Raw genomic sequence first — 23663 nt, forward strand, 5'->3', positions numbered from 1 at the left:
AGCAGAATAAGACGACAAGACATTTCGACATGTTTGAAAGTGTCAGACCAACTGCAACAATGAGCAATTAAAGACATTTAAAGAGGATTTTAGGCAAAATGGCTGAAAAATCATAGAAACAATAATTAAAAATAATTTGTAATGGATTATCACTTTCAACCAATAGGTGGTGCAGTTTCAAAACTGATGTGATGTGGTCAGAGTGAAGTGACAATGACACATGCAAAGTTTGGTGTCAATATGTCAAGGCATTGCAGACATAAAGCCTGAATAATGCTTTTAGCATCATGCCTCAAATTTGCTGCTGCGCTATACGAAAACGGTTTCGTCAATTGACACGAAATCCATAACTTTTAGTCGGCACAGTCTGGAGATGATACAATTCGATTTTGGTGAAAATCGGACAAACGGTGTGGGAGGAGTTCGAAAAAGTAGATTTTGAATGAAAATAGCATTTTATATCACAAAACTGTATTGAAGTCAATGGGAATTTCATGTTTTGTTCTATTATAGCGCCACCAAGAGGCTCAGTCCCACAATTTTTTTTACGTGTCCTCAGAGTGAGCCCATACATATGTGTGTCAGTTTTGGTGAAAATATCTCAATTTGCTTTAGAGTTATAGACATTTATATGAAAAAACACGTAAAAAATGACTGACACAAGACTTTGTTTGAATTTTACTACCCCTAAACATCAATATTTTCGCATTTGGGCATTGGCGTATAGCTATCGACCTATGTTTCCAAACTTCTGACGGAGGTTTCGTCTCGATCGGACAATCGGTTTCGAAGATATAGCCAAATGTTTTTTAAGCGCTAAATCACAACGCTACACAAACCGTAAGGCGAAACCTAGCATGTTTGGTATCGTAGGACTCGGCAAGGTTTCAGGATACTAATTAGATGAGTCTCGTGAAAATAAGTCGACCACACCCAAAGTTATAAGCGTTTGAAAAAAAAAATTCACCACTAGGTGGCGCTGTTTCGAAACTTCTCAGGCTCATTCAGGGCATTGTGCTGATGACCCATACCACGTTTCGTAACAATCTGTTCATGCGTTCATAAAATACAGAATTTTAGCACAAAATTCAAAATGGCCGACAGCCAAAATGACCGATATGGTCAAATTGGATATCAGTCGACTCGGCATGTTGCCCTGAATCTAACGAGACCAATTGTATGATTTTTGGACAAACTGTTCAGAAGTTATAAGCAAAAATAGCCATTTTTCATAACTCCGGACCAGTAGGTGGCGCTGCGCCGAAACACAGCATGTAGCCTCAGGTCATGCTTGTGAGTACAAGTACCAAGTTTGGTCTGAATACGATAAACCGTTGCGGAGATACGGCCTTACGACTGTTTTTGCTAGCGCTACGTAAAATGTATTTGTGCGTTTATTGAAAACGGTTTGACGAATCCATTTGAATTCCATAACTTTTTGTCAGCACTACCTGAAGATGATCTGGTTCAATTTTCGTGCAAATCGGACAAACCGTCTAGGACGAGTTCGAAAAAGTAGCTTTTTTTGAAAATTCAAGATGGCGGCCATATTTTTATGACGTCAAATGACGTCATAGGGTGCAATCGAATCGGCATGAGCTCAGAAATAAGAGGAAAAAAGAATTTTGTTGATTGGCCTTACGGTTCAAAAGTTATTAGCAAAATAAAAGTGAAACTTTGGACAGGTGGTGGCGCTAGAGGGAATGACTTAGAAACACCAAAATTGGTGTATTTAATGTTGGGACTGTCCTCTATCAGAACGTCAAACCAAAACAACTTTCCCGCAATCGGTTCTATGGGCTGCCATAGACGCCCAGTCGGAAGAAGAATAATAATAATAATAATAATAATAATAAGAACCGGAACAAACACAATAGGTGCCTCCGCACCTTCGGTGCTTGGCCCCTAATAAATATAGCTGCAAGCAGCAATTATCGGGGCCAAGCGCAAGCAGATGACAGGATATGCCAACATGGCTGAAGGTGTCAGACCAACTGGAACAATGAGCAATTAAATACATTTAAAGAGGATTTTAGATGAAATGGCTGAAAAATCATATAAAAAGTCATTTAAAATATGATTTAATGGATTATCACTTTCGACCAATAGGTGGCGCAGTTAAAAAAGTGATGTGATGTGGTCAGAGTGAAGTGACAATGACACATACAAAGATTGGTGTCAATATATCAAGGCATTGCAGAGATAAAGCCTTAATTATTGCTATTAGCATCATGCCTCAACTTTGCTGCTGCGCTATACGAAAACGGTTTCGTCTATCGACACGAAATCCATAACTTTTAGTCGGCACAGTCTGGAGATGATACGATTCGATTTTGGTGAAAATCGGACAAACAGTCTAGGAGGAGTTCGAAAAAGTAGGTTTTGACTGAAAATCAAGATGGCGGACAGGAAGTTTGGCCAAATAAGGAAACCTTGGTATCTATGTTCTCGGCTTGACCCAGGGAATCTATTAAGACCAGTGGCATTTCAATAGCCAGATTTATTCAAAAGTTATTAGCCTTTTTGGAAATTTTGTTATAACTTTTGACCACTAGGTGGCGCTGTCTCGAAATATTTTGGGTACCTTTAGGGGATGGAGCTGATTGCACATTCTGAGTTTCGTAATATTACACCAATGCATTTGTTTACTATAGCATTTTATTTCACAAAACTGTATTGAAGTCAATGGGAATTTCATGTTTTGTTCTGTTATAGCGCCACCAAGAGGCTCAGTCCCACCATTTTTTTTATGTGTCCTCAGAGTGAGCCCATGCATATTTGTGTCGATTTTGGTGAAAATATCTCAATTCGCTTCGGAGTTATAGACATTTATATGAAAAAACACGTAAAAATTGACTGACACATGACTTTGATTGGATTTTACTACCCCTAAACATCAATATTTTCGCATTTGGGCATTGGCGTATAGCTATCGACCTATGTTTCCAAACTTCTGAAGGTGGTTTCGTCTCGATCGGACAAGCGGTTTCAAAGATATAGCCAAATGTTTTTTAAGCGCTAAATCACAACGCTACACAAACCATAAGGCGAAACCTAACATGTTTGGTATCGTTGGACTCGGCAACGATTCAGGAGTCTAAAGAGATGAGTCCTGTGAAAATAAGTTGACCACAACCAAAGTTATAAGCATTTGGAAGCATTTGGGGAAAAAAATTCACCACTAGATGGCACTGTTTCAAAACTTCTCAGGCTCCTTCAGGACATCGTGCTGATGACCCATACCGAGTTTCGTAACGATAGGTTCATGCATTCCTAAAATACAGCATTTTAGCACATAATTCAAAATGGCCGACAGCCAAAATGGCTGATCTGGGAAAATTGGATATCAGTCGACTCAGCATGATGCCCTGAATCTAACAAGACCACTTTTATGATTTTTGGACAAACCATTCAGAAGTTATAAGCAAAAACAGCCATTTTTCATATCTCCGGACCAGTAGGTGGCACTGCGCCGAAACGCAGCATGTAGGCTCAGGTCATGCTTGTGATGATATGTGCTTAGTTTGGTGTGAATACGATAAAGCGTTGCGGAGATACAGGCTTGTGTCTGTTTTCGCAAGCGCTACATAAAATTTGTTTGCGCGGTATTCGAGAACGGTTTGACGAATCAACACGAATTGCATAACTTTTTGTCGGCATGGTCTGAAGATGATCTGATTCAATTTTCGTGGAAATTGGAGCAACGGCCTAGGAGGAGTTCGAAAAAGTAGCTTTTTCGGAAAATTCAAAATGGCGGAAAAATTATAATGACGGAAAATGACGTCATATGGTGCAATCGAATCGCCATGAGCTCACGAATCAGAGGAAAAAAGAATTTTGTTTCTAGCCCTTGTGGTTCAAAAGTTATTAGCAGAAACATGAGTGAAACTTTGGACAGTTGGTGGCGCTAGAGGGAATGACTTAGACACACCAAAATTGGTGTATTTAATGTTGGGACTGTCCTCTATCAGAATGTCAAACCATTACAACTTTCCCGCAATCGGTTCTATGGGCTGCCATAGACTCCCAGTCGGAACAATGAAGAATAATAATAATAATAATAAGAACGCGAACGAAAACAATAGGTGCCTCCGCACCTTCGGTGCTTGGCCCCTAATAAGAACGCGAACGAAAACAATAGGTGCCTCCGCACCTTCGGTGCTTGGCCCCTAATAATAATAAGAACGGGAACGAAAACAATAGGTGCCTCCGCACCTTCGGTGCTTGGCCCCTAATAAGAACGCGAACGGATACAATAGGTGCCTCCGCACCTTCGGTGCTTGGCCCCTAAATATAGCTGCGAGCAGCGATTGCGGGCCCAAGCCGGTGGCACCGCAACCCCGGTGCCTTTAGTTACCTAAAGGCACCGGGGATGGCGGTGCCGCCGGCTTTGGCCCTCCATCGCTGCTCGCAGCTATATTTTTATATATATATATATATATATATATATATATATATATATATATATATATGTATGTATATATATATATATATATATATATGTATATAAATATCTATCTATCTATCTATATCTATATCTAACTATCTATCTATATATATATATATATAAGACAGAAAATATTACTTGTCTTACCTTATTCTGATTTCATGATACACTCAAAATATTCCACAACAAATCCTTTAAATTTAATGTAAAAATAAAAACGAAAGTAAGCAGTGTTGGTCTCACGTAACCCTCTCATTAGAATCAAAATGTTTCAATATTTGCGATGTATTTGGATGCTAAACTATTCTTTATTATAGGCTTTGTACTTCACTCGTGTTCCAATATCGATGGAAAAAATCATCCTCTTCACACGCGCAAAAATGTTCTTGGAAACATCACAGTGGAGCTCTGCTTACTGTGAATGGTACAGATTGTACTACTGACTATTTAAACAGAGCAGTGTAATTCGTTTATGTTAGGTTGACTATTTTTATTATTATATTGTATTAGGGCTATAATGAACAGGCTGCGATGTCAAGATTGCAATTCTGGAATGTGTGTGTGTGTGTGACGCGGTTGCGGTTGAACAGTGGACACAAAAACATAAATAAAATGTTTTAGTTAATTCCTACATCCATAGGAATAAATTGAAAATGCTCGCTCTACTCCGCACCATTATCAATGTCTGTGCGGACGTCTGTATTTTACTAGTATATAGTATACTATAGTTAGCGATTTAAAAGCGCTCAGTGGTGTCACACGTCGATTAACCGGTGGGAAAATGTTATCACAGTCACATCCCTAATATATTTATATATAAATACAATAGGCCTACCTGAAAGAGAATTTTACTTGCCCGACCAGAGTATAGCCTGATTAGAACGTCAATAACAAAAAAATAACTTGGGAATCACTAAAACGAGAGATTATTCTAATTTCATTACATTCATTTTAAGTTGCAATCATCAGTTAATAATAAATGTATTACTGATCAATGGTAACAAGGTTGCACTGCTGAGGCTCATGCTGCTTCTCCAGGAGAATTGTAAACAAATGAGCGCAGCACACAAAAAAGCAACCCAGTTAACAACATACTGACTATAAAAATGACAAATATGGAGTTTTTATATATTTTATAACATATGATAGAGTTAAGCAACCTCACTTGACGAGTAGGCAACTATTTCCTGAATACAATCACGATTGAAACTGTGACATTGATTTCATACAACAGGTTAATAAACAGTTACAATTAAGTCACTTACATTTTAGATGCAATATTGACTGTTTTTGTTCTGTTTCAGCAGCAAAAATAGTTAAACAAAGATCACAGCAACTTGTTTTCTCATTACTGAATGATTCAGCATTTTGAAACGAATCACTTGACTCAAAGATTCAATGGTCAATCCATAAACATCTGTCTCAATCATGAATGACTCAGTCATTGGAACAAATCATTTGAACGAATGAATCAATGACTCGCTCATTAAGATGGTCGCCTGGCGACACCTAATGGCGGTTTAGTGTTATGTTTAAAAGTATCATTCTTTCCAACGTGCACCATTATCAATGTCCGTGCGGACGTCCGTTTTTTTACTTTCACTTTTATATTAGCGATTTAAAAGCACCCACTCGTGTCACACGTCGATTAACCGGTGGGAAAATATCCTCAGACACATACCTAATAAATGTATATTTAAATACAATATTGGCCTACCTGGTAAAAAGTTTTATATACTATTTTGATGTCCTTTTGGACACAAGAGGGCAGTATAGCCCTATGTTTGCTTTTTTGTTGAACCAAATAGCACTAAATAGCCTGTTTTTAACTTTTTCATTCTTCTTGAATTGCAAAAACAGAATAAAATGGGTTTAGTTGTGATATTTGTATACTTTTATATAGAAATAAATGGTATATAATTACATTTTTAGAAGATTTTTAGTGTTTCCTTTTTGGACATTAATCCCTCGCCATAGCAAAACCGTTTGAGATATTTATTATCCATTCACAACTTAGCATATTTAATGTAGTTTCATCATGTTGAAAAAGTTTGGTACGAATAAAATAAATAGTTTAAGAGGAGTGGCTAAAAATTCAGAGGCTGATTTTGCAAAAAAAATCACATTCAGACCAAAATATCTGACTTCCTGATGGCCAGAGCTATTGAATGTAAATTAGAAAGTTGTCCGGCTTGATGAGAACAATATAAAAACTATTTTTTCTTTACTGTAGTTAAAACTAACCCCCCCACTTTTGTCTAAAGCATGTTGAAAGTGACACACTTCCTGCTGCCAGTTGGTGGCGCTATAACTTTGACTCACAATAGCTACATCCATCTGATCGGCCTCTTACCACGAACACACTGCTGAAGTTTCATCAAGATCAGTTAATGTATGCAGAAGTTATTCCACTTCCGTGTTTCTCTTTTCTCGCCATAAATTCGATTCCTCGCCACAGCCAAACCGTTCGAGATATCAAAAATCCGTCCGCAATTTAGCATCCTCAAAGTCTTGACTACATGCACACCGAGTTTGAAGGGGACACGGTGAATTTTCTAGGAGGAGTATTTCACATTCCACAGCAAGCGTTTTCCAAACAACCCATAATAGCCGACTTCCTGTTGGGCTGGCGTAAAACTTGACCGGGGTAAAGTTGTTCGGCCCGATGAGATCTATATGTGTACCGAGTTTCATATTAATTCATGCGAGCGTGTTTGATATATGGATCAAGTTTTAGAACCCCGTTCAAGGGGGCGCTGTTGAGCCCCCCAGCCACGCCCGGGTACCAGCTTCAGCCCGGCCCTGATGGCCGTGGGTTTTGACCTGTGTGCAAAGTTTCAAGAGTTTTTGAGCACGTTAAGGACCCCAAAAGCCCCTGAAACCTTGATTAACAATATAAAAGCAAGAGTCAAATCCCCCCCTCCCCTCACACACACACAGACACAGAGAGAGGGAGAGAAAATTCTTCAGAAAATCCACATTCAAACCAAAATATCTCTCTTCCTGTTGGTCGGAGATGGTTCATGTAAATTAGAAAGTTGTCCGTCTTGATGAGAACAATACACATACCAAGTTTTGTGATTCTAGGAAAAACTAAGCCCCCATTTTTGACTAAAGGTGGCGCTACTGAGCCATTCCACCACGCCCGTTTCTGAAACTTTGCACATGTCTACTGGCTAAAAAAATGTGATGTGTCTGTTGAGTTTCATGCAATTTCAAGTATGTTAAGAGTCTCAAAAGCATCAAAAAAGAATATTAAAGTTTGATGCGTTGCCACGGTAACAGTATCTAAGATATCAATAATCCTTTCACAGGTTTACATCTGCCATGTGTCTACATTGTACACATAAAGTTTGAAGCAAATCGGGTAAAAATAAGACACTGATTTCAAAGCATTTTGAAAGTGACATATTCCTGCTGCCAGTTGGTGGCGCTATAACTTTGACTCACAATAGTCACATCCATGTGATCGGCCTCTTACCACGAACACACTGCTGAAGTTTCATCAAGATCAGTTAATGTATGCAGAAGTTATAACACACTTCCTGTTTCATTTTTTCGCCATAAATTTGTTTCCTCGCCACGGCCAAACCGTTCGAGATATCAAAAATCCGTCCGCAATTTAGCATCCTCAATGTCTTAACTTCATGCACACCGAGTTTGAAGGCGAATCGATGAATTCCCTAGGAGGAGTACATTAAATTCCACAGCATGCGTTTCCAAACAACGCTAAATAGCCAACTTCCTGTTTGGCTGGCGTAAAACTTAGAGCACGAAAGTTGTTCGGCCCGATGAGATCTATATGTGTACCGAGTTTCATATTATTACATGCAAGCGTGTTTGATTTATGGACACGTGTTCGGATCCCGTTCCAGGGGGCGCTGTCGAGCCCCCCTGCCACGCCCGGGTACCAGCTTCAGTCCGGACCTGATGGCCGCGGGTTCTGACGTGTGTGCAAAATTGCAAGAGTTTTCGAGCATGTTAAGAGCCCCAAAAGTGCCCGAAAGGTTGACAAAATAATAATAATAATAATAAATATAGCTGCGAGCAGCGATTACGGGCCCAAGCCGGTGGCACCGCAACCCCGGTGCCTTTAGTTACCTAAAGGCACCGGGGTGGCGGTACCGCCGGCTTTGGCCCTCCATCGCTGCTCGCAGCTATATTTATATATATATATATATATATATATATATATATATACATACATACATACATACACATACATATATATATATATATATATATATATATATATATATATATATTATTGTTCAAAAGTTTGGGGTCAGTAAGATTTTTAATGTTTTTAGGAGAAGTCTCTTCTGCTCACCAAGGCTGCATTTATTGATTAAAAATACAAACAAAAACAGTAATATTGTGAAATATTATTCCAATTTAAAACAGCTGTTTTCAATTTTAAATATTTTACATAGTAATTCATTTCTGTGATCAAAGTTGAGTTTTCAGCATCATTACTCAAGTCTTCAGTGTCACATGATCCTTCAGAAATCATACTAATATGATGATTGATGCTCAATAAATATTCATTATTATTTTCAATGTTGAAAACAGTTGTGTACAGATTTTTTTTTTTTCAAAATGCTTTGATGAATGTAAAGTTCAAAAGAACAGCATATATTTCAAATATATATATTTTTAACATTATAAATGTCTTTACTGTAACTGTTGATCAGTTTAACTCATCCTTCATAAATAAAAGTACTGATTTATTTTATTTCTTTCCCCCAAAAATAAAATTTTAATTATTACTAACCACAAACTTTTGAGCGGTAGTGTTTAACGTTACAAAAGCTTTAGATTTCAGATAAATGCTGTTCTTTTGAACTTTCTATTCATCAAAGACTGTAAACAACTGTTTTCGACATTTAAAATAATAATGAATGTTTCTTGAGTATCAATCATCATATTAGAATAATTTCTGAAGGATCATGTGACAGTGACGACTGGAGTAATGATGCTGAAAACTCAGCTTTGATCACAGGAATAAATAACAGTTTAAAATATATTAAAATAGAAAGCAGCTGTTTTAAATTGGAATACTATTTTACAATATTACTGTTTTTGTTTGTATTTTTAATCAAATAAATGCAGCCTTGGTGAGCAGAAGAAACTTCTCTGTTATGTGCGCGCCACAGACTGCACGCACTCCCGCTTAGAGTTCCGCCTTTTGCCTTCCGTCAATATTACGTTATTAGAAAAATATTTTTTTAGAGAATCGATTTTTTGACATTTGTGAATCGATTCAGAATCGTCCACGTCCGCATCGCGATGCATCTAAGAATCAATTTTTTCTCCCACCCCTAGATTTCATACAACAGGTTAATAAACAGTTACAATTAAGTCACTTACATTTTAGATGCAATGTTGACTGTTTTTGTTCTGTTTCAGCAGCGAAAATAGTTAAACAAAGATCACGGCAGAACCATCACGCATCACGTGTTTTCTCATAACTGAACGATTCAGCATTTTTAACGAATCGGTTGACTCAAAGATTGAATGATCAATCCATAAACATCTGTCTTAATCATGATCGACTCATTCGAACGAATCGTTTGAACGAATGAATCAATGACTCGCTTATTAAGATGGATGCCTGGCGACACCTAATGGCGGTTTAGTGTTGTTTAAAAGCATCATTCTTTCCCACATGTGTGTGATTTGTGTGTGCAACATTATCATTATTTTTCTTTTACCCCCAGCCACGCCCGGGTACCAGCTTCAGCCCGGCCCTGATGGCCGTGGGTTCTGACCTGTGTGCAAAGTTTCAAGAGTTTTTGAGCACGTTAAGGACCCCAAAAGCCCCTGAAACCTTGATTAACAATATAAAAGCAATAGTCAAATCCCCCCCTCCCCTCACACACACACAGACACAGAGAGAGGGAGAGAAAATTCTTCAGAAAATCCACATTAAAACCAAAATATCTCTCTTCCTGTTGGTCGGAGATGGTTCATGTAAATTAGAAAGTTGTCCGTCTTGATGAGAACAATACACATACCAAGTTTTGTGATTCTAGGAAAAACTAAACCCCCATTTTTGACTAAAGGTGGCGCTACTGAGCCATTCCACCACCCCCGTTTCTGAAACTTTGCACATGTCTACTGGCTAATAAATGTGATGTGTCTGTTGAGTTTCATGCAATTTCAAGTATGTTAAGAGTCTCAAAAGCATCAAAAAAGAATATTAAAGTTTGATGCGTTGCCACGGCAACAGTATCTAAGATATCAATAATCCTTTCACAGGTTTACATCTGCCGTGTGTCTACATTGTACACATAAAGTTTGAAGCAAATCGGGTAAAAATAAGACACTGATTTCAAAGCATTTTGAAAGTGATGTACTTCCTGCTGCCTGTTGGTGGCGCTATAACTTTGACTCACAATAGTCACATCTGTGCGATCGGCCTCTTACAACGAACACACTGCTGAAGTTTCATCAAGATCAGTTAATGTATGCAGAAGTTATAACACACTTCCTGTTTCATTTTTTCGCCATAAATTTGTTTCCTCGCCACGGCCAAACCGTTCGAGATATCAAAAATCCGTCCGCAATTTAGCATCCTCAATGTCTTGACTTCATGCACACCGAGTTTGGAGGCGAATCGATGAATTCCCTAGGAGGAGTACATTAAATTCCACAGCATGCGTTTCCAAACAACGCTAAATAGCCAACTTCCTGTTTGGCTGGCGTAAAACTTAGAGCACGAAAGTTGTTCGGCCGGATGAGATCTATATGTGTACCGAGTTTCATATTATTACATGCAAGCGTGTTTGATTTATGGACACGTGTTCGGATCCCGTTCCAGGGGGCGCTGTCGAGCCCCCCTGCCACGCCCGGGTACCAGCTTCAGTCCGGCCCTGATGGCCGCGGGTTCTGACGTGTGTGCAAAATTTCAAGAGTTTTCGAGCATGTTAAGAGCCCCAAAAGTGCCCGAAAGGTTGACAAAATAATAATAATAATAATAATTAAAGCTGCAAGCAGCATTTAGCGGGGTTCAAGCATTTAGGGTCTTTAAGCACATAAGTTTGGTGAAGATATCTAATTTCATTCTCGAGTTATAGCCATTTTAGTAAAATAGGCTCCTCCTACAACATTAATTTATCACCCCCTGGCGATCAGGAATCGAAATTTCGACTTTTTTTCGATAATTATTGATATTCAGACTCCAGAGAACATTTCTGCACTGTTTTGGATCCGATTGGACAAAAAACCTAGGACTAGTTCGCAAAAGTAGGTTTTTAACTAAATTCAAAATGGCGGACAATTTACATACCGGAAATGAAATCGGAGATATACGTTTTGACCTTCAGGTGTCCAGCTTTCCAGTGATATAAGACACTTGAGTCTACGTCATACGGTCTAGGAGTTATGAGCAGTTTCGCGCTTTTGGTTGCTATAGCGCCACCTATGGGCCAATTGGGGTCATATTCTCTGAACCTCTCCTCGATTTTTGTACTACCATCTGGCAAAGTTTCAAAGCTCCAGCTCTTACGGTTTGGGCTGCACGATGAGTTTTACGGCAGAAGAAAAATAATAATAATAATAATAATAATAATAATAATAATAATAATAAAAATCAGTACAATTACAATAGGGTTTCAGCACTTCGTGCTTGAACCCCTAATAATAATAATAATAAAATATAGCTGCGAGCAGCGATGGCGGGCCCAAGCCGGTGGCACCGCCATCCTGGTGCCTTTAGTTACACTAAAGCCACCGGGGTGGTGGTGTCACCGGCTTGGCCCCTCCATCGGTGCTCGCAGCTATATTTATATATATATTTATATATATATATATATATATATATATATATATATATATATATATATATATATATATATATAACAAAAAATATATAATATATACATTATATATATGTAACAAAAAATAAATAAATAAATATATATATATATATATATATATATATATATATATATATATATATATATATATATATATATATATATATATATATATATATATATATATATATATATATATATATATATATATATATATATGGCGAGGCGAGGAACGGGCAGAGAAGAGCGAACGTTTTTGGACATTCATCATATTGCATTGGTTTTCATTTCTTGTCCTCAAACCGAGCACTAATCTGTTTATTTTTAAGTCACACATTCTCCATTGATTAAAAAAGACAATCAAATGTATTTTTTAATGGTAGTATTATTTTATACAGAAATAAATTATTTATAATTCAGATGAGAATAAAGTTAGTGTTAATTAAAATTGTAAGGAAAACAAATATATTGATCTAAAATCTACTATCATTTGCTGCAAATAGGTTGACTATTTATATTTATTATTATATTTTATCACGGCTGTAATGAACCGGCTGCGATGTCAAGATTGCAATGCTGGAATGCACAGTGTGTGTGTGTGTGTGTGTGTGTGTGTGTGTGTGTGTGTGTGTGTGTGTGTGTGTGTGTGTGTGTGTGTGTGTGTGTGTGTGTGTGTGTGTGTGTGTGTGTGTGTGTGTGTGTGTGTGTGTGTGTGTGTGTGTGTGTGTGTGAGGCGTGGGCACGATTGAACAGTGGAAACATAAAAACATAGGCTACTCCGTCGGTTTGTTCATACAGGACATCATTTAAACTGCACTGTGTTTACTTATATTTATGTACACTCGCAATAAAACACAACATTGTGCTTTTGTAAAAAAAACATTCAAGCAATCCCACCCCCGAAATGGCGCTATTTTTTAAATGAAACTAAAATGCTCACGGCTGCATGGGCAATAACGCGTCTACAGCGAGGAACGAGCAGAACAGAGTGAATGTTTTTTAGTTCATTCCTACTGGACGACCGTATTTCACTTTCGCTTTTAAAGGGATACTCCACTTTAAAATGAAAATTCTGTCACCATATACTCACCCTCATGTTGTTTTAATCCTTTATGAATTTCTTTCTTCTGCTGAACAGAAAGGAAGATATTTAGGAGAATGTCAGTAACCAGACAGTTTCTGATCCCATTGACTTCCATAGTAGGAAAAAAATGTATACTATGGAAGTCAATGAGACCAGAAACTGTCTGGTTACTGACATTCTTCTAAATATCTTCCTTTCTGTTCAGCAGAAGAAAGAAATTAATAAAGGATTGAAACAACATGAGGGTGAGTATATGATGACAGAATTTTCAATTTAAAGTGGAGTATCCCTTTAAGTTAGCGATTTAAAAGCCCCCGCCGCGGTGTCACACATCGATTAACCAGTGGGAAAAAATTCTCAGTCACATCGCTATTATATTTATATATAAATACAATATACAATGGGCCTACCTGATTTTGAACACAAGAGGGCAGTATAGCCCTATGTATGACTTTTTTTTTTTACTAAATAGCGCATTCTGGCTGATTTTAAACTTGTACATAATTCTTGAATTGAAAAAAACTGAATAAACCCAAAACTAGTTCTGTTTCAGTTTAGTTCTGATATTTGTATAATTTTATATAAAAATAAATGGTGTATAATTAAATTTTAAGAAGATATGAGATGTTTTCTGATTCCTTTTTTGACATTATTTTAATCCCTCGCCATGTCAAAACCGTTTGAAATATTTAATATCCGTTCACAATTTAGCATCTTTAATGTATTTTCATCGTGTTAAAAAAGTTTGGTGTGAATAAAAAAAAAATCACTTAGCAGGAGTGGGTAAAAAGCAGAGGCTGAATTTGCAAATTAATCCACATTCAAACCAAAATATCTGACTTCCTATTGGTCGAAGCTAATAACTGTATATTAGAAAGTTGTCCGGCTCGATGAGACCAATGTACGTACTGATTTTTGTAACTGTGGGTAAAACTAACCCCCCCACTTTTGTCAAAAGCATTTTGAAAGTGACACACTTCCTGCTGCCAGTTGGTGGCGCTATAACTTTGACTTACAATAGTTACATCCATCTGATCGGCCTCTTACCACGAACACACTGGTGAAGTTTCATCAAGATCAGTTAATGTATGCAGAAGTTATACCACTTCGTGTTTCTCTTTTCTCGCCATAAATTCGTTTCCTCGCCACGGCCAAACCGTTCGAGATATCAAAAATCCGTCCGCAATTTAGAATCCTCAATGTCTTGACTTCATGCACACCGAGTTTGGTGGGGATTGGATGAATTCTCTAGGAGGAGTACTTCGCATTCCACAGCAAGCGTTTTCCAAACAACCCATAATAGCCGACTTCCTGTTGGGCTGGCGTAAAACTTGACCGGGGGAAAGTTGTTCGGCCCGATGAGATCTATATGTGTACCAAGTTTCATATTAATTAATGCAAGCGTGTTTGATCTATGGACCAAGTTTTGGGACCCCGTTCAAGGGGGCGCTGTTGAGCCCCCCTGCCACGCCCGGGTACCAGCTTCAGCCCGTCCCTGATGGCAGGGGGTTCTGACTTGTGTGCAAAGTTTCAAGAGTTTTTGAGCACGTTAAGGACCCCAAAAGCCCCTGAAACCTTGATTAACAATATAAAAGCAATAGTCAAATTCCCCCCTCCCCTCTCACACACAGAGACACAGAGAGAGGGAGAGAAAATTCTTCAGAAAATCCACATTCAAACCAAAATATCTCTCTTCCTGTTGGTCGGAGGTAGTTAATGTCAATTAGAAAGTTGTCCGTCTTGATGAGAACAATACACATACCAAGTTTTGTTGCTGTTGATAAAACTAACCCCCCCACTTATGACTAAAGGTGGCGCTACTGAGCCCCTCACCACGCCCGTTTCTGAAACTTTGCACATGTCTACTGGCTAATAAATGTGATGTGTCTGTCGAGTTTCATCCAATTTCAAGTATGTTAAGAGTCTCAAAAGCATCAAAAAAGAATATTAAAGTTTGAAGCGTTGCCACGGCAACAGTATTAAAGATATCAAAAATCCTTTCACAGGTCTACATCTGCCGTGTGTTTACATTATACACATAAAGTTTGAAGCAAATCGGGTAAAAATAAGAGGGTGATTTCAAAGCATTTTGAAAGTGACACACTTCCTGCTGCCAGTTGGTGGCGCTATAACTTTGACTCACAATAGTCACATCCATGTGATCGGCCTCTTACAACGAACACACTGCGGAAGTTTCATCAAGATCAGTTAATGTATGCAGAAGTTATAACACACTTCCTGTTTATCTTTTCTCGCTATAAATTCGTTTCATCGCCACGGCCAAACCGTTCGAGATATTAAAAATCCGTCCGCAATTTAGCATCCTCAATGTCTTGACTTCATGCTGACCGAATTTGGTGTGGATCGGATCAATTCCCTAGGAGGAGTACATTAAATTCCACAGCATGCGTTTTTCAAACAACCCATAATAGCTGACTTCCTGTTGGGCAGAGCTAATAACTTAGAGTGCAAAAGTTGTTCGGCCCAATGAGATCTATATGTGTACCGAGTTTCATACTAATACGTTCTTGTATGTGTCCAAGATTTAAGATTGTGTTCTAGGGGGCGCTGTTGAGCCCCCCTGCCACGCCCGGGTACCAGCTTCAGCCCGGCCCTAATGGCCACGGGTTCTGACCTGCGTGCAAAGTTTCATGAGTTTTTGAGCACGTTAAAGGCCCCAAAAGCCCCCGAACCCTTGAAGAACAATAATAATAATAATAATCCTAACGAAAACAATAGGGCCTTCGCCCCTTCAGGGCTTGGGCCCTAATAATCCTACCGGAAACAATAGGGCCTTCGCCCTTTCAGGGCTTGGGCCCTAATTAAAGCTGCAAGCAGCATTTATCGGGGTTCAAGCAGTTAAGGCCTTTAAGCACAAAAGCATCAAAAGTGATTAAGTTTTATTTACCAAGAATGTAACTACTGACATAATAGATGAAAAAGACCATTTACAGGAAATACCATAGGAAATATATGGTTTTAAAGCTTTTTAGCAGTTATAGCGCCACCTATCCTCCGATCTCCATAAAAATTGGCATGCTTGTTAATGATGTTATGTCACATATGCTCACCAATTTTTGTGAAGTTCTGAGTTTTCATTTAGGATTTATAGGCTTTTTAATGTTTTTTTTTGCCACGCCCATTTTCTAAATGACCCTATTACAGCCATCTACATGCAAAAGTTCAACTTTTTTTTGATAATTATTCATCTAGAGCACATGTGTCATACTCAAGGCCCGCGGGCCTAATCCGGCCCGCCACATTATTTTATATGCCCCGCGAGAGCATATGGGTGTCTTAAAATTAGGGATGCAACGAAATTTAGGCTGCCAAAATTTTTTGGCCGAAAATAACATTTTCGGTTTTTGGCCGAAAGATACTAAAAAGCCGCCGCGCCCCTACGTGTTCGGCGATGGTTTGACTCTGGCTCAGCGTGTTTTATGACTTTGCGTGCGAGTCCGCTTCCGAAGAAGCATAACTTCAAAGCGCGTTCTGTGTGTGCGCGCTGTGCTCTCCGCTCCGTGTTCACAGCGCGTTCTGCTCAATGTCCCGCAAGCAACCTCCGTGTGTGTGTGTGTGTGTGTGTGTTTGTGTTGCGAGCTCTGCTCACGCTCACCGGAAAGGCAAAGTCCACTGAAAAAAACGTGCCGACATGAAATTTATTTGGACTTGTTTCTTTTTGCAATAGCACTACTGTGCTGTAACATGGTGTGTATAGCCGTGCTGGTGCTGGGCAACACTGGTAAAATTACACGAATCACGATCCTCTCGTTCACTGGTCCTCTCCCTGCTCTGCTCATGCTCTGATAAAAAATAGCTTTGTAGGACTATACTTATTTTGACAATTGGTCAAAAAATAAATCTGTTAAATGTGATTCTGCTGCATAGAACTGATTGAAGAATAATATATTGATATTTTATATTATTTTAATATAGGTACCAGTATTAGCCTTTTCACCATTTGTATCACTCCGCTTGTCTGTGTTTGCGCCACTTGCATCATTAAGCCAGTAGGTGGCGACAAGTGACTGTTTTTATGAGTGAACAATTGAACTTTAAGCTGATTAGTGCCAAAAACATTGATTAACTTTCATTGATTAAATCTTTAATGCTAATATAAATTGCTCATTTGCCTCTGGACACAAAAAGATTGCACTGGTTTTTGATTGAAATGTAACATCTATGCAAAATAATCCTTGAAAGATTTCTCATTTAAGGCCGTTCCTGTTTGGAATATGTGATTGTGTCCACAATAAGCAGAAACATTCTGCATTTCCATTTTGTAGTGTGGATAATTCATTGCAACATTTATCCTCATTCTCATTTTTAAGAATCTGTTATCTTGACAAATAATTTATGCTACTGCCCACTGACATAGCTTTTAAAGCTATTGTTAGACAAATTTTTTGGACTTTAAACACCTTAAAATGCACATATGTAGGTCCGAGAAATCCAAATTTTATCGGGGGAGCATGTCCCCGATCCCCCTAAGTACCTCACATTTGAATACGCGTGACTGTGTGGTAATGTGTGCTGGTGTGGCTACAGTGCCAAGGCTGAATTTTTGAGCCAGTCTGCCCCCCTGCATATATACAATATACATTATTCTCTGTATCAAATCATTATTACCCAGCTCCTGATGTTTCGGGCTCATCCCCTGATGTTTTTAAAACCTAGAAACACCCCTGCAAATGCATATACAATATTTGTAACTTAAATAAGTAATAATCAAATAAAGAGACAATATATAATTAAAAATGTTAAAAGTCTTACAGTTACAACCGGCCCTTTGAGGGCAGCCATAATGCTGAAGTGGCCCTCAATGAAAATGAGTTTGACACCCCTGATCTAGAGTGTCCAGAGAATTGTCCTAGACTGGTCTGGTTTCGATCGGGTGAAAAACCTAGGACTAGTTTGCAAAAGTAGGTTTATAACATAATTACGAATATTTAATAACCGGTTTAATTGACAGCATTAGTTCTTGAGGCAAAGTTGTTCAGCATGAGCAGATCTATCAGATGATATGCATTTTGTGACGATAAGTGTAACACCACGTGATTACAGAGCCATAAAACTCGTTAGCGCCAACTAGTGGCCGATTTCTTTCAAAACTCTTACAGACCTCTAGGGCCATGAGTCGAACATGCCCATCGAGTTTCGTTCCGATCGGCCTCCGTTAACCTTGTCTAATAGGTGCTCAAATTTCATTGGTCGATGGCGGCCATGTTTTTCGAGATACGCCAATGTCCTCATAGACATACATGGCACCTTGGACCAAGACACTGCATACCAATTTTCAAGTCAATCGGACTAACGGTCACGTGGTCATAGCCGTTTTCATGTTTTTTTCCTGTTATAGCGCCACCTAGTGTTCAATCGTCGCGATTTTTTTTACTGTGACCCCAGATTGAACTCATACACATGTGCACCAAGTTTGGTGAAGATGTCTAATTTCCTTCTCGAGTTATAGCCATTTTAGTAAAATAGGCTCCTCCCACAACATTAATTTATCACCCCCTGGCGATCAGGAATCGAAATTTCGACTTTTTTTCGATAATTATTGATATTCAGACTCCAGAGAACATTTCTGCACTGGTTTGGATCCAATTGGACAAAAAACCTAGGACTAGTTCACAAAAGTAGGTTTTTAACAAAATTCAAAATGGCGGACAATTTGCATACAGGAAATGAAATCGGAGATATACGTTTTGACCATCAGGTTTCCAGCTTTCCAGTGATATAAGACACTTGAGTCTACGTCATACGGTCTAGGAGTTATGAGCAGTTTCGCGCTTTTGGTTGCTATAGCGCCACCTATGGGCCAATTGGGGTCATATTCTCTGAACCTCTCCTCGATTTTTGTACTACCATCTGGCAAAGTTTCAAGGTTCCAGCTCTTACGGTTTGGGCTGCACGATGCGTTTTACGGCAGAATAATAATAATAATTAAAGCTGCAAGCAGCATTTATCGGGGTTCAAGCAGTTAAGGCCGTTAAGGACTTTAAGCACAAAAGCATCAAAAGTTATAAAGTTTTATTTAGGAAGCATGTAACCATTGACATCATAGATGGAAAAGACCATGTTCTAGCATCATTTACCATGATATACCACATTCTAGCATGATTTACCATAGTTTATCATGATTTACCATGGCTTACCATGATTTACCTTGTTCTAACATAGTTTACCATGAATTTATCTGTTTACCTTGATTTACCATGTTCTAGCATGATTTACCATGATATACCACATTCTAGCATGATTTACCATAGTTTATCTTGATTTACCATGGTTTACCATGATTTACCCTGTTCTAGCATAGTTTACCATGAATTTATTTTAGTTTACCTTGATTTACCATGTTCTAGCATAATTTACCATGATATACCACATTCTAGCATGATTTACCATAGTTTATCATGATTTACCATGGTTTACCATGATTTACCCTGTTCTAGCATGATATACCATGATATATCACGTTCTAGAATGATTTACCAGGATTCTAGCATGATTTACCTTGATACACCACATTCTAGTATGATTTACTATGATTTACCATGTTTCTAGCGTGATTTACCATGATTTACCACATTACTAGCAATTATGTGAAGTGTCAGTGCAAATGAAGTGATAAACACTGTCAAAATATGATTTTGTTATAATAGTTATTGTTATATAAGTGATTTGCACAAAGCACATGTGAAAAGACTTCATAAGTAGAATGGCCAGCAGAGGGCACTAGAAGACCACTTATTGGCTCAGTTTCACTTTGAATGTCATTATTTTTACCAGTTTTCTGCACTAAATCAAACCAGTTTTTCCATGTTAACTCAATAATGCATGCTTACACACACACACAAAGACAAATGTTGTTGTTTTTTCAATGCTATTGGGATATGTCATTATGAAAATGTATTTCAATGGTCTATAAACATTTCACAAAGTCTTTGTAAGCTATTAAGCAGAGATTATTCAGAATTTATTCAGAAACCTAAGACTACACACACACATTATGTTGTAGATACAGATATTTGAAATATATAATGTGATCAAACTGTCAATACTAATATTTTAACAGATGGATTTTGAGTAAATGTAATTGTAAATGTTAAAATAGGGATTTTATAAAGTCTAAATATAAATTATAGAACAATATGACAAAATGACTATTTTAAACAGCAGGGGGCAGTAAAATACCACTTATTGGCTTAATATGCCATTATATCCATATCCTTTTCACCTTTTTAACTGTTATAGAGGCAAATTTTGTCTGATCTGTCTGAAAATTTTCATGCATGTTCAGAGTGATATTTCACATGTTCTGACTTGTTGTTAAGAAGGTTTGAACATTCATTAAAGAGATATAGGCTTTCGGGGACACTTGGTAAAGGCTACATTTTGAAGTGAACCTATTATAGCTATCCAAATGAAGTAGTTCAACTTTTTCTGTCAATTATTGTTCTAGTGAGTCCAGAGAATTGTATTGCACTAGTTTTTAACATTATGATATGACAATTATATGATCAGAGATGGAAAAGACCATTTATAGCCAATACAGGCAGTTTACCATAGGAAATATATGTTTTTAAAGCCTTTTAACAGTTATAGCGCCAACTATTGTCCGATCTCCATAAAATTTTGTATGCTTGTTAAAGATGGTATGTCACATATGCTCACCAATTTTTGTGAAGTTCTGAGTTTTTGTTTAGGATTTATAGGCTTTTGATTGCATTTTGCCAAGCCCATTTTATAAATTACCCTATTACAGCAATCCAAATGCAAAAGTTCAACTTTTTTTTGATAATTATTGATCTAGAGAGTCCAGAGAATTGTCCTAGACTGGTCTGGTTCCGATCGGGCGAAAAACCTAGGACTAGTTCGCAAAAGTAGGTTTTCAACATATTCATGAATATTTAATGAACTGTTTGATTGACAGCAATGGTTCTGGAGGCAAAGTTGTTCAGCATGAGCAGATCTATCATATGATATGCATTTTGTGACGATAAGTGTAACACCACGTGATTACAGAGCCATAAAACTCGTTAGCGCCAACTAGTGGCCGATTTCTTTCAAAATTCTTACAGACCTCTAGGGGCTTGAGCCGAACATGCCCACTGAGTTTCGTTCCGATCGGCCTCCGTTAACCTTGTCTAATAGGTGCTCAAACTTCATTGGCCGATAGCGGCCATGTTTTTTGAGATACACCAATGTCCTCATAGACATACATGGCACCTTGGACCAAGACACTGCATACCAATTTTCAAGTCAATCGGACTAACGGTCAGGTGGTTATAGCCTGTTTTATGTTTTTTTCATATTATAGCGCCACCATGAGGCCAATCACCGCGATTTTTTTACTGTGACCTCAACTTGAGCTCATACATATGTGTACCGAGTTTGGTGAAAATATCTCATTTCGTTCACGAGTTATAGCCATTTTCGTATAATTAGCTCCGCCTCCTGAGAACGTTTTGATGCCCCTTAGCAACCGTGGATCGAAATTTTAACTTTTTTTCGATAATTATTGATCTTCAGACTCCTGTGAATATTTCTGCACTGGTTTGGTTCCGATCGGGCAAAAAACCAGGGACTAGTTCGCAAAAGTAGGTTTTGGACAAAATCCAAAATGGCGGAAAAATTTGCATACCGGAAATGAAATCCTTGAGGCCTTTTTTGTTCGGCTTGACCCAAGGATTCCAAATATATAAGACACTTGAGTCTGTGACAAAGGGTTGATGAGATTTAAGCAAAAATATGCAATTTTTTTGTTTTTTGCACTGTAGCGCCACCTATTGGCCAATCTAGCTCATATTCTCTGAACCTCTCCTCGATTTTTGTACTACCTTCTGGCCAAGTTTCAAGTCTCTAGCACTTACGGTTTAGGCTGCACGATGCGTTTTAGGGCGGAATAATAATAATAATTAAAGCTGCAAGCAGCATTTATCGGGGTTCAAGCAGTTAAGGCCTTTAAGCACAAAAGCATCAAAAGTGATTAAGTTTTATTTACCAAGAATGTAACTACTGACATAATAGATGAAAAAGACCATTTACAGGAAATACCATAGGAAATATATGGTTTTAAAGCTTTTTAGCAGTTATAGCGCCACCTATCGTCCGATCTCCATGAAAATCGGCATGCTTGTTAATGATGTTATGTCACATATGCTCACCAATTTTTGTGAAGTTCTGAGTTTTCATTTAGGATTTATAGGCTTTTTAATGTTTTTTTGCCACGCCCATTTTCTAAATGACCCTATTACAGCCATCTACATGCAAAAGTTCAACTTTTTTTGATAATTATTCATCTAGAGTGTCCAGAGAATTGTCCTAGACTGGTCTGGTTTCGATCGGGCGAAAAACCTAGGACTAGTTTGCAAAAGTAGGTTTATAACATAATTACGAATATTTAATAACCGGTTTAATTGACAGCATTAGTTCTTGAGGCAAAGTTGTTCAGCATGAGCAGATCTATCAGATGATATGCATTTTGTGACGATAAGTGTAATACCACGTGATTACAGAGCCATAAAACTCGTTAGCGCCAACTAGTGGCCGATTTCTTTCAAAACTCTTACAGACCTCTAGGGCCATGAGTCGAACATGCCCATCGAGTTTCGTTCCGATCGGCCTCCGTTAACCTTGTCTAATAGGTGCTCAAATTTCATTGGTCGATGGCGGCCATGTTTTTCGAGATACGCCAATGTCCTCATAGACATACATGGCACCTTGGACCAAGACACTGCATACCAATTTTCAAGTCAATCGGACTAACGGTCACGTGGTCATAGCCGTTTTCATGTTTTTGTCATGTTATAGCGCCACCTAGTGTTCAATCGTCGCGATTTTTTTACTGTGACCCCAGATTGAACTCATACACATGTGCACCAAGTTTGGTGAAGATATCTAATTTCCTTCTCGAGTTATAGCCATTTTAGTAAAATAGGCTCCTCCCACAACATTAATTTATCACCCCCTGGCAATCAGGAATCGAAATTTCGACTTTTTTTCGATAATTATTGATATTCAGACTCCAGAGAACATTTCTGCACTGGTTTGGATCCAATTGGACAAAAAACCTAGGACTAGTTCGCAAAAGTAGGTTTTTAACAAAATTCAAAATGGCGGACAATTTGCATACAGGAAATGAAATCGGAGATATACGTTTTGACCTTCAGGTTTCCAGCTTTCCAGTGATATAAGACACTTGAGTCTACGTCATACGGTCTAGGAGTTATGAGCAGTTTCGCGCTTTTGGTTGCTGTAGCGCCACCTATGGGCCAATCGGGGTCATATTCTCTGATCCTCTCCT

This window comes from Rutilus rutilus, assembly GCF_951802725.1.
Source record: "Rutilus rutilus genome assembly, chromosome: 13".
NCBI lineage: Eukaryota > Metazoa > Chordata > Actinopteri > Cypriniformes > Leuciscidae > Rutilus > Rutilus rutilus.